We start from the raw sequence: 19,420 nt of genomic DNA on the forward strand, positions 1-19,420 counted from the left end.
CCAGGGGCCGTGTGTAGGGGTTAGCTGGACCCAAGGACCACACATCACTCTTGAAGAGCTACAAATAACATCTTTTGCAGGTTCAGCTCAAATTTTCCGAATACTTGACATTCTTCTTTGTCTCTGGGACCAGTTCATTAGTAATTGGATCAAGAGGAGCAGGGGTGTGTGATCATCCCTGCTCTGAAACAGGGGGTTTGCAGTGCATTCGCTGGGTCCCTTCTGCCTCTGCTGGCCCCGTGGAGGAAATGTTGAGGAGTGAGAAACAAGTGCGGATTTGTCTGGTTCAGTGGCTTTGAGACAGCACCTGGCAACGTAGCGTGGAGACAGACGCAAGCCTTCAAAAAAAGTTGGCTCGGGCTCACAGCAAGTGCTGAGCCCTGCCGGGCAGAGGGGATCAGGCAGTGGGTAGTTTCCTGAATAGACATTTCTGATGTAAGGGGAACCTGGCTGAAAATGGTTCTGTTTTAAAATTACTTAAAGATATATTTGCTAGGAGAAATAATCCCAGAGAGGGTTGTCACCATAGAATCATAGAATCACAGAATCATAGAATCATAGAATAGTTAGGGTTGGAAGGGACCTTAAAGATCATCTAGTTCCAACTGCCCCTTTTGGGGGGAAAACCTGTTGTGAAAGCAGAGGATGATGCCTATGGCAGGGTGGTTGGAACTAGATGATCTTTAAGGTCCCTTCCAACCCAAACTGTTCTATGATTCTATAATTCTATGCTGTGCATTGCTCCTCCCTGGTTTCCGAGAGATTTCTTCCCTGTCCTCTGGGTCATGGATCCTGTGTCTGGCTTGCCTTTCCCCGTCTCCACCTGCCGATCTCTACTTCTTCTGTTACTTTGTACCAGCAAATCAAAGCAGGTGAATTTCTGAACTTTTCGGGCAAAAATGGCCACTGGCACCGTGCCAGGGACCTCCCTCACCTCTGGCTGCCCTCAGTCCCCATCAAGTCTCTGGTGGTGGTAGGGAGCAGCCAAGTGAAATGCTTCAAGCTGTGAGGCATTTTCTGTTTACGTTGCAGGCCAGACCTCTTGGATTCGGACCAGGATGGCCACATTCGCGGAGGCAGCTATATCTATGGAGAGACAGAAAGTTGCGTGCATCCTGGTCACGCTGTTTTCCCCGGGAAAACAATAACGCGAGGTAATCCCTTTCTCTGCAGGCTGTGGGCTGCCCTGCTTGACTGGAGCAATGGCTGGGAAAGCTGGTGTTTGTCCTGTAAGCAGGGAGCAGCCCCTGGGTGCAAAAAGTCACTACTGTACAAATGCCATGCTGTTTCAGATTTTCCTTTGGAGGGGGCAGATTACTCAGAAGGAAGTAGCAAGTCAAGCCCAGTGTCATGTGGAATAGCTGAAATTCCTCAAGTTCCTTTTTGCCAGGATTTCAAGCTGTGAAAGACACATGATCTCCACTGCTCAAGCCTACAACTGAGGATTTTTCCCCAACAAAGATGAATAGGTAGCTGTACAATTTTATTCTAATTTTTTTAATACATCTGCCAAAAGCCATAGTAGATTCTGAGTTAAATCATTACTAGGGCCTGCATTTGGAAGGAATAACCTCAGACAGGGTTTATCAAAAGGACTATATTACCCCCTACCATCAGGGACTGATCTGGTCTATTATTGCTTTTAGAGAAATCCCCGGCTCCTTTTCTTCCATTCACTTTGTCACAGCACCTCTTGAAACTAGGGGTGGAGGTCCAGTGGCCTCAACTCCCTTATTGTTATATATTTGGTCTCAGCCAGGGGCCAGTAACAAGTTACATCTATAAATCTCCCTTGTATGTCTGTAGCAAGAGCTGCTGTTCATTTTCATGTTGATAGGCAATGAAGTTTAAGTACTGAACAGCTTTGTGCTGAGATTTGCTGATCTATAATAGGTGAGGTGGGGAAAGGAGAAGCTTTATTCCTTGCCACATCAGTGATTTGCTAATTATCCAGCCTAGCCGGTCAGAGGGCACCTAGGCATAGAGGCATTGTCATTTTGGGAGAGAAGAGGGCTGTCAATAACCTCTGGAAAGGGGTGTTGAAACTGCCTTTTAAATAAAGTTAGAGATCGACAGCCTTTGGGGAGAGGGTTTGAAGATTTGAATTTAAAAAAACAAAACGAAACTGTAAGAGGCGCCAAAGGAACATGGTGCAAATAAAGTTTAGCATGTTTTGCCAAGAAGACCCTATGACTTTGATCTCCTTGAAAAAACTAAGTGTAATTTGCTTTCATTTGTCTATCCCCCATGGCTTTGTAAACCTTCACAATTATTGTTATCTAGTCCCGATTTTTATTTTTTTTAAGTCTTTACTGAACTTAAGATCAGAGTTAATACACAGATCGTTTCCAGATAATTAGCTTACCAAGGCACACAGAAATTCTTCTGACTGTCTACATGAACCACCCATACAAAGAGCCAACACCTCTGCAAGTGCCTCTGAAGTATCCAAAGTCTCCAATTCATCTACTTCTGCTCCCAGCCGGGCTTGAGAGCTGATGGAGGAACAGGAGGGGAGGAAGTACATATTTCCTGGTGATGCTATGCTAACCCAGAAAGACTGCACGGCAGTAAGGATTATGCCTAAATCTACAGAAAGATTGCCACAGATTCCACCTGTGGCCAGGATTTACCTGTGGTCTGTCAAGCTCTTGTCTGGCTCACAGACTGAGTGCTTTTGGAACATATTTGTCCAGCATGAATGAAGAGATCAGAAACATGTCACTGCCAGCTCAGCCATGGTGGCTGCCTGGGATTGCAGGCTGAGCTGATTGCCTGTGTGGAAGTAGGACAGGTAAAAGCAAAAGGTACTATGATGCTTATTTCACTTTTGCTTATAGCTTTGAATGCAGGCAATTACTGTTAGTAAAAAGCAACTTTATCATCTCCATTTGACTTTTTTTTTTGTTTTCTTCTAATGCAGATATCTACAGCTTTGTGCTATTGCCTTAATTTTGGAGACGAGAAAGGAGAGCAGAGAAGGAATGTCACCTGTCCCTGATGATGCAGTCATTGTCAGACCCATGAGAGGAGCTCTGAAATGCCTTGCTCTTAGTCTTGTTCTCATTCCTTTGGGTTACAAAGACATGACAGGTACAGTACATGTTTGCTCTTACACTCTGCATAGCAAAATCAGACAATTAGGAAGACTCTTGCAACATGAAAACTGAAGACTGAATAATCCAGACATGTGCTTTCTGCTGTTTTCTTTATTTTTTAATGAAAAAAATGTTTATTTAAACCCTGAGATAAATCTTGTCTACCTGCCACCAGTTTAAATCTGATTCGATTTCCTCAATTATTCTCTCTAAAGGTTTTTTTTTCCCTGTGCTTGTAGTACATTGGATAACAGTAGAATTACCGTCACATAATGTTAATCTAAAAATACATGTACCATTATTATTATCAAAGAGAGATAAGTGTGCGTTGCCAAGTAAAAAGAAAGCTGTGAAATATAATGCCATGTACAAGTATTTTTTTCATGATCTTCCAGAACATGAAGGATAGACATGGGCCGCCAGATACTCAGTTCTGATGGATAAATGCAACTGTGGTTTCCATAGCTATGCAAGGTTTTCTATAGCACCTATCATCATGGTATCTAGGCATCTGTTGCTGCTGTGGCACGATTTAGCCTATGGTGTACTGAAGAGAACTAGCTGAAATAAATAAAGAGAAGGTCCTTGAGCCCGACCATCCATAGTGTGGAGTGACTTGGGCAGATTAACTTTTCAGAAGGGATTGTTTGTTAGTTTGTCTTTTCACAACTCCCCAGTTGCTAAGCTTCTTGTTTTGGTGACACCTTATGAAAAAGTCACCTCTCGTGCTGTGGTTCTGCGGCTCAGCTTGTGTCTCTTCCACAAGTGTGGGCACACAGCTGTTCAGGACATGACCACAGGGCATGATGGAGATCACAAACAAGATCCTCAGGCTGGTCCATTCACTCTCACTGGTTTCTTTGGGACCTGTGGATCCCAAGATCCTGCCTACTTCTTTTGCTACACACTGGAGTGTTTTTCTGGCAGAGTGGTCACAAGAAGACACTTCTTCTTCTGAAAGGATGATCACTCTGCTTAAAGGAAGACAAACCTCTCTGTCTTTGGACATGTTGGAACAATGAAATGCCAATGAAATATTTTAAAGTGATAATGGAAAATATCAAAGCTCAGAAAGATCCACCATGCAAAGCCACTGGAAATGCATGTGTAAAATTTTGTGCCTGGCATTAGTTTTAGAGGTTTTTTCCTCCCGATCTTTCTAGCTGAAGACCTTTTATGCAATTGTCAGGCTTTCATTCTGCCTGCAGTACAGAAAGTCCAGCTCTTGGGAACTCTGTATTCCCTAGGCAGTTGAAATCCACCACTGGAGGTTTATTCAGATTTTTCTTTTGTCCAGAAGATTATCTTTAATCAGAGAGGTTTAGGTCTTCCTTTTACCAAACCATTGTTTGTCCTCTCCATTTTAACAACACAAATATTTCTTGGGGATGGTCTCATGCAGTTTTTATTGGCTCAAGTATTAAATAATTGTTGTGCTCTCTCATCCTTGGCTATACTCTATGATGATGCAGATGCTCTCTGTACTTGGAAAGCAGTATCTGAACTCAGAGCAAAATTTTCCTTTAATGCAATTCGTATGTCTCATAAGAATGTGTACATTGACAACCCTACTTTTTGCTTTTGTGTGAAGAGAATTGTGAGTGCAAGCTTATAAAGCAACTTTGCCTGAGACTAGATACAAGAGTAACTAATAACTTTGAGGCAGTAACAGACCTGAAGTAACATGGTCCACAGGTCTTTCTTCCAAAGAGAAACATCTGCATGAAGATGCCAGCATCAGATCTTGGAAGGTGTACAGCCGTGTCTGTGCATCACTTTCCTTGCACAGCACTGGCACAGAGGTAGGAAGCCCTTTCTCAGGTCACGATTTGACAGATGCTTTCAGACTACACAGATCAGCACTGCCTCTAATGAAGCAGTCTCACCATTCTCCAGCAGTTCTTCCTTCCTCTACACTTTCCTCTTGCTTGAGCTGGCACAAACCTTTGCACCAAAGTGATTTGGTTAAGTGACAGAGTCAAAACTAACTCAAACAGACACTCCATTTTAAACCTGGCTGGTGCTCTGCTTCAGTTCATGGCACAACACTTGTCCTTAAGGAATGAGATAGCGTTCGGTAAAATCTTACAGCTGGGACTGGAGAGCATCACTTCTCCTGACGGGAGTGCTGGATGATTCCTGGTTTAAGGGAATCCAGAAATGGTGGCATTAAGGAAGTGTTAACTAGCATGTGAGTGCTGAAACAGGTATGGTACAGACTTTATTCATTGCTGAGCCAGCTCAGGTGTTTCCTCATTAGACTCTGTTGTATAAAACCATCTTACTCTGAATCTGTCACATAACCTGCCTTGAGTCCCAGAGCTCCAGTCTTTTCATTCATGGCTGAAAAATTAGATGCAGGACTTCAGGGGACAGTTCCTGAATCAGCCCATCGGAAGGACGTCCATTTTAGCAGTGGGAAATTACACCAGACATTTGTAGTATCAGGTTTTTTTAGCTGACCTATTTCCTCTACTTTTTTTCAGCATATTGTCACTGGTTAAATAAAGCCTCATTAGGAGAGCTGGCCCCTCTTTCTGATTACAATGTTCAATTTTGTATTCATGGATTCTTTTACTGTTTTCTGTAGTTCATAAAAAAAAATCTCCCTGAATTTGGAGCAGGGAAGGGAAATCTGAAATGCTCCCTCATAGCCTGCTCCAGCAAATATTGTAAAAATCAGACTCTAAAACTTCCTATAGACTCAAATGTTTTGAGAAAAGCCTGGAGCCTCTGCTCACAGTCGAGTGGGTGGATGTCCTGCAAGAGCAGCAATTACAGTGCAATAAACCAGCCAGCATGCCTTGTGTAATTAACATGAGTCTTTATTGTAGGAATACCTGCAGTGCTAACAGATCAGGCCAAGAAAGCCACCCTTCTCCACATACACGTGTGCATGAGCAGACATGAGGGCTAAGAGCACTCCCCAGCTCCCGCTAAAAGCACGTGCCCTTTGCTTTCACCAAGGACCCACTACAAGGCTGGAAATGTCTGGATTTGTGGGACAAATGGAAAAGGAACCTGCAAAAATGCATTCTCTTCCCCTCACTCTGCCTCACCAGGGCCAGAGACTGAAAGGCTGCGTCAGCCGGGGAGGTGAGTAGGGATGCTGCTGTTCATGTCCAACCTCCCCCTGTGCCGCTTCAGCACTTGCAGTAAGAGCTGTTGGTAGCAGCAACATCCTCTCCACACACATACATAGTACTCGTATCCCCTGGTTGGCTAATGGGAGGGGGCAGACTCCCTGTTTGCCACTTGAAATCTCACTTGAAAATAAAATGAGTGGGAAAGAGAGAGAGAGACAAACAGTATTACAAATTGGCATTTAAATTTGTCAATTAAATCTGCAAAGATTCGCTGCCTTGGATTTTTGCTGTATCACTCCCTAGTTATGTTCTTTCAATGTCTCTGTCCTGCTTCCTTCTGCAGGTTTTGCAACAGCCTCCTCTGCCTTGCAGAGCACCACAGATAATTTTCTGGTTTTTATTAGTTTTCTGAAAACATGTGGAGCTGGGGTCGTTCACATCAGCCCCCTTAAAGTTTAATAGGGTGTCTATTGTAAAGCTTACTTTTTTATTCATTTGCTCATACAGGGAATATTTCCTTTGAACAGCAGGCATGTTCTGCTAGAAAAATCCCTTTGGGAAAATATGAAGCTTTGAGAAATGTTCTGTCCTCCCTCAAAGAGGTCCCTTCTGAACACAGACAACTTCTACTGCTATTTAACTAACAATAAAACCCCCCTGCTGTAGCAGTATCTGCTGAAGTACTAAGCTCTGCAGCAATCCATAACTTCCAGTGAAATGTAAGCAATTAACCTGATTTTAATGTTACACAGGTATGTTACCAACAGTCATCTGTAATTCTTTAACATTCTTCTCAGTGTAAATCACCTCAGAGGCAGGGCAGCCCCTTTTCTAAGGAATTTCAACAAATGCTGAGTTAAAAGCCAAGGAATAGAGAAATAACTTTTAAAAGGAAAATATGCCTTAAGATTTATCACTTCCTTAAAAAAAAAAAAAAAGGAGAGGGAAAATAACAAGGCGAGAGCCTTGATTTTAATTTAATTCAAAGTGTAGAAAGGCTCGGTAACATGGCTGCCCAGGAGAAAGACTCCAAAGAAAATCTTTATGGAGAGTATTTAAGCTAACTAAATTGCTTAAGATTGCACATGATTATCTAAATATCCCTGCAGATTCGAAGTTTGAAACACATTTTTACTTATGAACGCAAATGTTTCAGTTGCTCAGAGACCACACAGGTCTATGGGATGCAAATGTCTGCTGGGTGAGAGGAAAGGACAAAAGCTTCTCTTTCATTTACTTTCCAAATCCAAAATTCAGGCTTCTGCGTTTAGGATCAAAACCTAAAAAGCTTTCTTCTACATGTTTGGGCTCTCCCGTGTACAATACTGCCAATGCACATGTTTCCAAGAGCAGCACATCAGTTCCCACTGTATGCAGCATTCCTCTCCCACTGAAGCTATTCCAAGGGATCTCTCTTGCTATGGGAATGGAGTAGACCACGCTCTGTTTTCACTGTCACCCTGGCAACCGCTTTCCCCTCTATCTGGATGTCACTTCAAAGAGGTGTTCCTGCCACCTCTCAGGTTTAACAAGAACCTTACATCTGCTGGGGAGGTCTCGAAGCCCCAGCCCCAGGACTGGAGAATATCCTTCCCCACTCCTCCCTTTTGAAAGTACTGAGTATTTAGATTTCATACAAAGAAAACCAAGAAAATATAGTTTTGTTATGCTTTAAAGAATCAGAAACCAATAGGATTAACAGGGTTTTTTTCTGATTCTGAGTTTATAGCTGTGTATCAGAATGCCTGAGGTTAGCAGTACTGCCCACAATTTAGCCCAGAAATCTGAATTTTTATTTCTGCAGCTGATAAGTGAAATAGACTTTCTGTATATTTTATTGGAGCATCTAGAAGGAAGCCATATTGCCATATTGTCTAGCCAGCAGAAATATCCAAGGTAGTAGGATGGGAGTTTAACTTTCCCCCTCCTCCCCTCCCTACGAAAGGCTGAGTAGGTTGCCCAGAGCAGTGCCTGCTCAGCCCACCCACACTGCACCCCAGCACTGAACATCCTCGGCCCTCACTTCTCATACACACACGGCATCAGCAGCACTAACACCTCTGCAGGTGGATGAGAAGAGAGTGGTTCCCACTGGGATTTTATTTTACATTTGTTTTATTCCACTTTAGTTTTGTGTTACTGAATCTTCTGAAATCTCAATCTCAGAGTATCCCTTGTTTATAGAATCACTGAAACTTCCCATAAGGTCACTCAAAATACCAGGACTAATCCTGGGTCAATCAAAATCAGAAAAAAGATCTTGCAATTTTTTTTCCAAGCCCAGAGCTGCACAGTGCAGAGACAGAGAGGACAATACACAGTCTCTTCCTCAGGCAGGTATAAGAACTGTCGATTACACATGCCTTAAAGCACTTTCCACCTAAGCTCCTCACAATGTTCTGACCTGATAAGGTACTATAATGCCCATTTTGAAATCAGGGAGCCTGGGGCTTATGGGTCTTCATACAGTCACACAAATTGTCTAAGATACACTCAAGACTGCAAGAAAATACAATATGCCTTCAATTTTGGATTTGAGAACTCTTTTTCTTTCATTTGTCTGTTCTTCATTGCATTTTAGAAAGAAAATTTTTTAAAAAAAAGGATAAAAAAATGGGACCATAAGACAGAGAAGGCAGTTATTCTCTCAGAACACCAATGAAATGCTCTTGCAGTTCATCACTGGGTCCACAGCTTCCCATCCACCACTACTGGCAGAAGAAACAAATAATGATTTGAAACTTTAAGAAGGTAGGCAATGCTAGAAGTGAGAAAACAGCATGTATGTTCATTGCTGCCTGTTTAGGATGGTCATAGGGAGAAAAGTTCTTCTCTTTTGATCCATTTTGACCTCTGCCCAAGCTGTCAGCGTCTGGGAAAGGAAAACTGATACTCAGGGTCAAAGGCAAGGCAGGTGAAAGAAGGACGTCTCAGATTGTTGAATGTAATTGGGAGGCGCCCATCCAGTGGTGATTGGTGCTAATGGTGAGCAGGTGAGGCACCCTGTGCCATGAAATCCTACTTCTATGTTCCTTGTCAGGAGCAGTGTTTTAGGACACTAGAATTATTAAGCCTTATTATAGGTGGCTTGAGAGTCCTGATCCACATCCAAGCTCTCCATGACTGTGGAGGAGTCTCATTTCCCACTCAATCATCGAGTTTGAATGCAGGTGGATACATGATCAGCTAAAAGTGCTGCTCTAGATCAAAACTTCTTCTCTGTCTCACTTCTGGCAAGGAAAAAGAAGACAAAACTGCCTTTTAGAAAATTAATTCACAGACAGATTATTATAAACCACTAGTGAAGGCACTAGAATTTGAGTAGAAGAGGACTTAAAAAGACAGTGGTGTCTTAAAATTATCGAAAAAGTTCTAAATCTACAAAGAAATTGTCTATTTAAAATGATATTGGCAAAAACCAAAATCCCAAATCAACCTTCACTGTGAGCTCTTCAGTACAGTTGCTCCAGGTTAACGCTGATATAACTGAAATCTGTATCCCACCCACATAAGAAATCTGTAATTAGCAGGTGGGAGATCACATACGGCTCTGTGGAAAATTTATATGTATTTTTAAAATCAGCAAAGGAATGGAGCTGGTTGGTTTCATTTTGGATTTGCTCCCAACAGTACTTTCGCAAAGTTGTGGATTTTTTCCTCCAGGCAGATTTTTTTTTTTTGTATAAAGCAGCACAACTTCTCCTGGAGTGCATTGCAAAACAGCAGCAGCTGCCTGCTGAAAGCTGCTGGTCTGCATGTCACTGCTACTCTTCAAGCACTGTGGCAGAGGGGCAAGAGCAAGCAGCATCCACAAGAAGATGTGCCACCCCTTCACATGGCTTTATTGGAGGTGACTGACATGTAGAAGGACTTTTTTCTTTTGGGCAGAGGTAGCTGGAAGCAGGCACTGAAGTAAGAGGATGTTTCTGAAGTGCTGTGGTCCTGTAAAACCCACTGAGTATCTCACAGTACCAGGACTACCCAGAATTTAAAGAAGAGGAAAATAAGAAGTGGAAAAACAGAGTGACTAAAAGGTCTATCAGATCTGACACTCTACAAATATGTGAGACAACTGGGAGAAATGTAAACCATACTTCACTTTGTGTCTGTAAACAATGAGTGCTAGTGAAAAAGAACACAGATCTTGCTCCTGACAGTAACTTGGTCTGATACCTTTGATGTATTTAACAGTTTCCAGTTTTCTCAGGCAGAGGGGGACAGCAGAAATTTAGCAATTCCATACTCCTATTACCACCAAATATGTAAGAGGTTTGTAACATGTTTGTAACACAAAGATACAAGAATGAAGGAGAAGTCGTTACTGGTCTAATGACTAATCTTGTAATATGGGTTGGAGGAGGATTGAAATTTAAATATGCAAAAGAAAACCAACTTTGGGGATGGTCAGGGTAGCCAATGTCACCTTCAGGAGAGGCTGTTCAGCAGTGGAGCTGCCAGGGACCATAGCTGGGAAGGGACAGTGCTCTGCTGAGAGCTCCATGATCCACGACCATGGATGTGTGGCTCAAAGGCACTCACAGCTTGGTATCAGATGGTCTGGCCTACAACAGAACACAGTCTGTTAGCAGGCGTAGTGACTAGACCCATAAGGGTCTCTGCCTATATTAAGCCCCTATACGTCATTTGCTATGAATTCAGTTTTACCTAGGGAATAGAAATGAATGGTTGGGATTTTCTCATGTGAGAGACTTGATTTCAGGGACAGAGAGCCTGAATGGGATTGCAGAAGCCAGCCAGGCATTCACATGCTTCTAGCATCTCTTGTTCTCTCTGTAGGCTTGGCTGCCCCTTCCCGCTCAGGCAGGGGTGCACCTTGCAGTTTGGGAAACATTGCCGTAGGATAGAAACTGGAAGTAGGCGAGGAGCTGGAGGCTGTTACAGGGAGTGTTAGTTTGACAGGGTACAAAAAATGGAGCAATCTGCAGTAATTGCAAGGGAAAGTTTTGTTTTATTTGTTTTATTTTTTTTTGTTTTTCACTCAGTGCAACTCTTCTGCTGTTTCATTCAGCTCCCAACCTCTCTTTCTCTGGTATTGCTCCATCACTCCTCAGCCATCCACTTATGCCTCCCACTCACACATGCATAAGGATTAATTATTTCCTTTACACTCATCCTTGCCAGCCCTGGCTGTCCCCCCATGCTCAGAGCTTTCCCAAGCTCCTTCACCTCTATGCAACCCAGCTTCTGCTCACTTAGAAATCCCCATTTGAAAGCAAACAAACCTCTATCCAACCAGACAGGACCATTTCTTCTCCCCCACCGCCCAGGGCGAACCATTATCCCAAGCCTGGAGCCAGATCCTACCTTGATCTTGACACTGAGTGCGTAATACCACATCACTCAGAAACCCTCACATACCTACCATCCATTGCACTTGGGCTCAGAAATCCATTTATTTCCTGTGCTAGTCCTGGAAAATTGAAGGAAGCAGCAGCAGGGAACTCTATGACTGGCCTTCATCAGGTCAGTCTGATTTAGCCAGAAGCAGATGAACTCTGTGCTTGGACAGCCCAAGAACTCTCTCCCTCCCACACACACATGAACAGACACACACACAGAGCTCTGGCTTAATTGCTGTGGCTTAGTCCATCACCTGTAATGAACAAACTGCAGTGGCAGGAGAGAGGAAGACAAATCATCCAGGTACACAGAGGAAGAGATAACGAGGAAAGTAAGTATTTATAATTTTTTCCCCTGCAAGAACAGCTACACCTTACCCAAAACAGGATTGTCAAGCATCAGCTAGAACTTGGATTTTTGGAGGTGGGATTTTTGTCTGTTCTTTTCCCTTTTAAATAAAGCGTTACTCCATGTCACTAGCTAAAACTTAAGGAGCCTCCTGAGAAAGCGGTAGCCCCTCCACTGCCGCTCAGTATGAACACATTCATTTAAAGACAAAACAAATGCATCTCATTTTGAAACTACTGTGATGCTGCTATCTGGAAGAGCTGTTTGCATTTAAAATGGTATGACTGTGTGGAGGGTGAAAGATGTATATGTAACACAAACTAGTAGAGTAGATTCTTTTCTCCTTAATAGGAGGAATTTCTTTTTTTTTGCTACTCAGCGTCACGCGTCACCAGGAAAGTGGGTACTGAGAGTGTTCTTCCTTTGCATCCCAAAATGCAGAAGGGTGTTTGCCTAAAGATGCAGACACAGAAGCAAGACTTGTGTATTTTGTATAGGAAGCTGCTTTTGTTTGCTGCCAGTAGGATACACAATGTGCTCTCTACAGGGGATCAAGATGTAGGGCTGTACACACACCAAGCAGCAATACCTTACATAATTGGCCTTGGGGGAGAGTTACGTGTCATAAGGAGAAACACTTTTGCCAGGAAAGGTAAAACACAAGAGGCAACATAGAATTCATGGAAGAAAACAAGGAGCCCATAGAAAAAAAAAAAAACCAACCAAAAAACAAAACCCAAACCAAATCAACTATCTGTGCAGATTATCACCAGGCCGACAGCTCCAAGAAAAACAGCTGTGGGGCTATGACTACAGATTCACAGTCAATTCATTGCTTATTGCAGTGATTGCATTCGTAGCACTTCCCATGTGGGGGATTTGGCTTGTCTACTGGTGCTGGGCAGGTGGGACATCTTGTCTGACTCTTGCCATGCTGCTGAAGCCCCACAGTGGACACCAACCTCTCCCAAATGGCGTCAAAGGAAAAGGATGCTGGAGCCATGCTGGAGCCTGGGGTGGAAAAAAGGTCCACCAGCTGTGTGGCTTGGGGGAAGGGGATTACTGTGAGGGCTGGTGGGGAACCTGGGGGTAGGTGTTGTATCCCAGGTCCAGTGATGGGCCATGTAGGACCAGGGATGCTTGGAGACCTGCTAATGCACCTCCACTCCTCCCCAGGAGACTGTCTGGGTGGAGGAGGAAGACAAAGCACAGTGGGGGAGGGCTGGCCAGGACCTCTGTGCTCCTGTGAAAGCCACTGCAGATCTACATGTCCAAAGTAACCCTGTAATGGCTCAACACAGTCAAAGTAGACAGGTTCTCCTTGGCTGGCTTGGCATGGGAAAGGGAAATCCTCTGGGAAGAGAAAGATGCTGGATGACAAAGTGAACTGAAACTTGCAAGAAGCTCACTCATTGCCGGACCTGCTAAGAAATTTGGTTGGTGGTAACAGCAGCAGCCTCTAAACCTGATTTGAAGAGATCACAGTGACAGTATGACCAGCTGTTCCAGAGAATTCCCTGAAACTGCAGATGCTCACATCCTCCCTGGTGCACCAACACTGGCTTCTTCCTTTTTAAGCAGCCCCATACTTACCTCTTTCTGGGAGAGCCAGGGATTTCAAGCGACTTCTCAGAAGCCTTGCATAACATGTGAAGAGCAGGTACATGAAAGCAGCCACCAGTCCAACCAGAAGGAAGAAATGAAGATTTCCTAGGAAATGAAAACCAGCTCTTCCCTTCTGCATCCTCCTGTTTGTACTGCCTTCAAGGACAATGCCTGCTATACAGGCACCTTGGCATTGTTAGGAGCTGAAGGTCTTAATCAAGACATCAGCAAACATCCAAGCCAAACAAACTTAATGTGTTCCTTGATGAAGTACATCATTCCTGCCACTCCAGTGAGGGTCCTTCACCTTCACTGATAGCAATTGGTCTCCCACAATCACTGCAGACAGAGTTTCAACAAAAAGATGGAAAATGTAACGTAAGCTGGAAGGAGCAGTGAGCTGCTGTACTGTGTCTGATGTTAAGCAGGGAAATGGATTCGATTTTTACAGATGTCTTTTGCGCTTCAGAAAAGCACTGTAATTGCAGATACCAAACTGTGTAAGAAATAGCAGTTCTGTTGCCAGTGCAGACGAAACACTCCCCAAAGCCTGTTATTAATAGAAAGGCAGTGGCACTGCTGGCAAGATAAAAAGGTCAGGAAAAACTTTTAGCCATTTTCCAATTAAAAAGAAAAAAATAATGTAAAAGAAAGTCATTCTAGTCATATTTGGAGGTGAAGCAGAAGAACAGATTAGACTAATAATGTCTTAGCACCAGGCTGAGAATGCAAATGCGTGACCATTAAATATCTACAGAGTAATGATGTCTAAGCTGTGTGAGGCTGTGGGTGAGTCAGGCTCCCTGGATGCTTCTGCTGCCCTGCTCGCAGTCTCAGCTAAGCCTCCCCATTCCAGGCCCTGCAGCTGCGAGATGGGGAGCACCACTGCCTTGAGTAAGAGGTCTGAGACCTGGGCTGAAAGCACTCTAGAGAGCAGGGGATTTTTAGTATCTTTGTTGTTGAAAGCAGTAGAGCTTCACTGAGAGTTCAAGAACAAGTTAGGAAATACTCCAGATTTGCTCATATGTCTGTGAAAAAAATGGTCATAAGACCTAAAACCTCAGAACTGGTAGACACTTTTTTAAAAAATCCAAAAATTAAATACAAACCCCCCTCCCAACCTGAAAATCTGAAGGAGTTCCAGGAATAGAAGGATCCCTTTCCTCAAAAGTTGTGTAACAAAAGGTATTAAAAAAAATAACTAAACCACAGAAAAAGACCATACAAAAAACCCCGTGGAGGACAGATGTCTAAACAGGATTTCTAGCAGAATTTCCATTAGAGGATGAATTTGTAAGAAGTGATTTTGCCTATTCCTTTGCAGTATTTTTTATGTACAACCTCATTAAAAAAAACCCACAACATGGGATTGACAAACCCTTTATCTTTCTCTGAAAACTGTTTTTTTAAATAGCACTAATTGAACTAAACTAACAACCTGACACCCTTATTTCTGTCAACACTATAGAACCTGAATTCAATTTGTAATCACAAAAGAACAAAATATTTGATCCTGGATTTTGCACCCTCACATTTATACTTGCAGGTCAGACAGAGTCATTAATTCTTCTTCAGAAGCATTTAAAGCCCTGAGTCTGAAATTACTTGCAGTACTGGTTTAAGTGTTTGCAGAACTGGAGCTTAATATATTTCCAAAACATGATGAATTGGTAACCTGTAAGCAAAAGAGGTATTTGAACTTCAACTGCAGAATAATTTTCAAGTTTGCAGTTCTTTGCAACACGTAACATTGTTCTGGACAACAAGAGACAATACTGCAAGCACTAAAAAGATTTTTAGAATTTTACCTGCAAACCTTGATACTACAGTGTTTTTTGTGATAAAAACAGAAGTTTTTATCTGTGATAAAAACTGTGATAAAACAGAAGTTCAGTTCTTGCTACCACATGATTTTAAGTATTTTAGAATGTAACCTCAAGAAAATATGACTTCAGATATATTCCTTGATTCCTAGGTAGCTTGTAAAACTGTGTAAACCCCATGCAAATATGACAATGAAATACTGAGAAAACTTAAAAATGTGAAATATTCTTTACCAATAAAAATATATAATTATTCTTCCATCTCTTTAAAGCACCTCAAATACATTAATAACTTGTTGGTTTGACTGATAGGAAAGCTCTTCATTGGTAGGAAACCTCAGCACTTGACATCATTACCTGATGAAATGAAAAGATAATTTATGTAGTTCTATGGTTTAATTGAATCATTTATGACTTCCAAGTTATATACAATATTTTAAGAGGCTTCATTTGAGTCTAAACAATTTTTGATACAATTTAACAGATTACATAAGATGTCAACGCATCTTTAAAGGTCAGCTTTCCTTTTCTTATAAATCACCACAATTCTATCATGTAGACTACTCAGTATGAAGAGTAAAAACTATTTGTGTAGCTCTTTATAAGAGGGAGTGTTTAATTAGCATGTTTTTATCTTTAACTGCAACGGAGGAAGTATAAACACAATTATTTTAAAAGAAGCAAAATGTTAGATGTTCAGTAAATGCACTGTAATTTATCGTACTGTATTTTATCTTGTCCATTATCATAGCATAGCATTTGATTATGGAATGATTTTCCCAAAATGTATTTGATATTCAAATTAGAAACAACTCAGCAATTCAAAGCGAAATTTAAAGTCCTACTTTTTGCAGAAAAGATCAAATTCTATAACAGTCAGTGTGGATTTTTTCATACCTTTTCTTTACAAAATTAATACTATATTTGTTTATTTATTCTTACTCCATGCTCAGTAACTCCTTCCCCTCCTTTTTGTTCATAGAATCATAAAATAGTTTGGGTTGGAAGGGACCTTTAAAGGTCCAACTTCTCCTGCAGTGAGCAGGGACATCTTCAATTAGATCAGGTTTCTCAGAGCTCCATCCAGCCGGGCCTTGAACGTTTCCAGGAATGGGACATCTACCACCTCCCTGGGCAACCTCTTCCTGAGTTTCACCACCCTCACTGTAAAATATTTCTTTCTTATATCTAGTCTGAATCTTCCATCTCTTAGTTCAAAACCATTATCCCTTGTCCTATCACAACAGGCTCTGCTAAAAAGTCTGTACCCATCTTTCCTATAGGTGCCCTTTAGTACTGGAAGGCTGCTGTAAGTTATCCGTGGGACCTTCTCTTCTCCAGGATGAACAACCTCAAGCCTCTCAGCCTTTCCTCACAGGAGAGGTGTTCCAGCCCTCTGATCATTATAGAGGCCCTCATTTGGACTGATTCCAACAGGTCTACGTCTTCCCTGTGCTGAGAACTGCAAAGCTGGTTGCTGCACTCCAGGTAGGTTCTCACCAGAGCAGAGTAGAGGGGTAGAATCACCTTCCTCAACCTCCTGGCTGTATTTCTTTCTATGCAGCCCAATGTATGGCTGACTTTCTGGATGTGAGCACACATTGCTGGCTCACATCCAGCTTTTCATCCACCAGTACTGCCAGGTCCTTCTCTTCAGGGCTGCTCTCAATGCTTAATCTCCCAGCCTCTATTGATACCAAGAGTTGTCCCTATGCATGTGCAGGACCTTGCACTTGTCTTTGTTGAACTTCATGAGGTTCAAATAGGTGCAATTCTCAGGTTTGCCCAGGTCCCTACATTCTAAGCCCCCAGATAAATACCAGTGAACATTAAGGCACGCAAATGGCCAACCAGGTGGTTTTCAATTTTAAAAATCCTAATTTATGAACACTTTTAAAACCCAGAAGTTTCTGGATCAGGAAGTGCTCCACACAGGCTGTAAAGAAGGGGCATGCAGGGGAGATCTAAGTCTTTTTTTACCCTGGAGTGAGTGGACATCCATTTTCAGATCTGTCCCATGTTTTCTTTGAACTGTTCTGCAAGACTGCATACAGAGGGAAAGATTAATAGAAAGTATTTCCTCTATGTATATTGGACACAAAAAAAAAAGTCTGCAGCTAGTAATCTTGTTTTGGACTACAATTAAAGAATAAGGTTACACAAGGGATGGGGAATTAACGGGTCTTAGTTCTTTGTATCAGTTCTGACATTAATTTTGTGTGCCATGTTTATACCACAACAGAGGGTGAAGTCTGCAGTTCAGGTAACCAAACATCTTTATGTATTGCAGGAAACTGTGTTTCTGTTAGAGAAAGAGGAAAGAGAAGTTCCTGGTAGCACATGTGCTCCCTGAGGCAGTATTAATTCATGCTAGTGACTATGATAGCATGACTATAGTAATAATAAAACTTATGACTAATAATTCATTAATGATCATCTTAAGTGTCTTATTTTGCATGGATGGCAGCTTTCTGCCAGGTACTATCCAACACATGGCAATCAGTGAAATATCTGCTGCCCTGCTGTAACCTAGTTAGCACTGTATCGATCTTTATCATGCTTAAGGAAGTGGCCAACATGAATGTTTTGCTACAGTAGCTAATACCATGAGCTGTTCATTTGTTTCAAGCAGAAGGTGTTCATATTTTAGCCCTGAAGCTATTGGCTTCCCACACCACTAATCTTGGGCGGGAAATGCTATAATATACACCAATACTATCCATACAGATTTTGTTTGAATGTCCGGTTAAAATACACAAAAAATATCACTCCTAGAAATAGGAAAACCTGATTTCAAACACTCTTACAGGATTTTAAGCAAATTATTTTAAAATAAGTGTTCTCAAGCACACCAAAACCTCACTTTTCACTCTTCTCTGCTTTTTAATTTAAAATTGTGGTCAATTATCAGTGCTAATAAGGATGGAGAGAGGTACAAAACCCCATTTACTTTTGTATATATATACACAAATAGTATAATATTATTATTATGTAAAATTTCAAGGAGCAAATGCCTTTCTCCAGTAGGACTGCAAGAATATTATAGATTTTCTGGTCCCCTCCTGACTCCACTACTCTTCTCCACCTCCACTGCTTGCAATCTGCCCTGCCCCTGGTTCTGAAGGTAATTGTATTCATTTCCTTCATCCATCCAGGTTCTTGGTTCACCATCTTCTGCCAACTCCAACTTACTTTCCTTACTTCCATGCATTTTGCCATGATGATCCTTGCACGTAATTTAAGCAAAGCTGCCAAAGTCTGTAAATGTGTTAGTTATTCCTCCCGCAAACTTACCCTGTTGTGGTGGTGATCACCTGAGAGCACCCTGTGTTGCTATGTGCCTTCCCTGTTCATACTCTGCTCGGTTTCATCCACCTGTTTTTGACTCCAAGCATCACTCCTTGTAGGTTACACTGCATTGAGCTTAAGTGCAACGAAATGATTGGTCAAAATAGGAAGTTAATAGCTCAGAAATGACCATTCAGAACAACAGCAGCAATAGCTTCATGAAATATATATTAGTCTGCAGACCTCCAGCTTTCTTACTTCAGTTTATGTCTTTACTGAAATCCTTCACAACAAAAGTTAAATGAAGAAGGAGCCATGAGTGCTTTTACTTTCTGTATTAACCTAAGTTGTTCGAGACACACTTTTTCTGCTTATTAATGGTGAGTGGGCTCTCACTTTTCCGGTGAAGATTTAGAGAGTGTGAGAGAAAATGAGTGTCCCACACACTGTGGTGCAGCCTTTCCCTCTCTGCTCTTCCTGATACTGAAGCTGCCCCTGCACATAAGATGGCATCAGGAATGGGCTCGCTCTCTTTCTTTGCTGTTGAGAAATGGGTTTGCACTCACACTTTCCTCTTCCTTCATTTTTGGCATCTGGTGCTACCTCACAGAAAGCTTCAGCAACACAGAAATCAGGCAGTTTCTCACGAATTTGCATTTCCCATGAAGTTTTATTCCAACAAGTTCCTTTTATTTGTGCAGAGGAAGGATGCTCCTGTAGTAACAGCTGTATTTTAGACTTTCAGTGATGTTCATGTACCTCAGTTTTACCCCAGGCTTCTCATGTGTCTGAGGGAGTGCAACATCATCAT

At 42.1% G+C, this 19,420-nt stretch overlaps 1 long non-coding RNA gene across 2 annotated transcripts; it reads left to right on the plus strand.

Annotated features, from left to right (window-relative positions):
• The first annotated feature begins 769 nt into the window (after window positions 1–769).
• LOC138716765 (uncharacterized) lies at window positions 770–16,726 on the plus strand. 2 transcript variants are annotated; one of them, XR_011336723.1, is made up of 3 exons: window positions 770–1,469; window positions 2,924–3,093; window positions 16,605–16,726. It is a non-coding gene; the product is annotated as an uncharacterized lncRNA (long non-coding RNA). The 2 variants fall into 2 exon arrangements; XR_011336722.1 differs by lacking the exon at window positions 16,605–16,726 and having other exon boundaries at window positions 2,924–3,458.
• Window positions 16,727–19,420: the final 2,694 nt, after the last annotated feature.

The sequence above is a fragment of the Phaenicophaeus curvirostris genome, chromosome 1, assembly GCF_032191515.1.
Source record: "Phaenicophaeus curvirostris isolate KB17595 chromosome 1, BPBGC_Pcur_1.0, whole genome shotgun sequence".
Classification (NCBI taxonomy): Eukaryota; Metazoa; Chordata; class Aves; order Cuculiformes; family Cuculidae; genus Phaenicophaeus; species Phaenicophaeus curvirostris.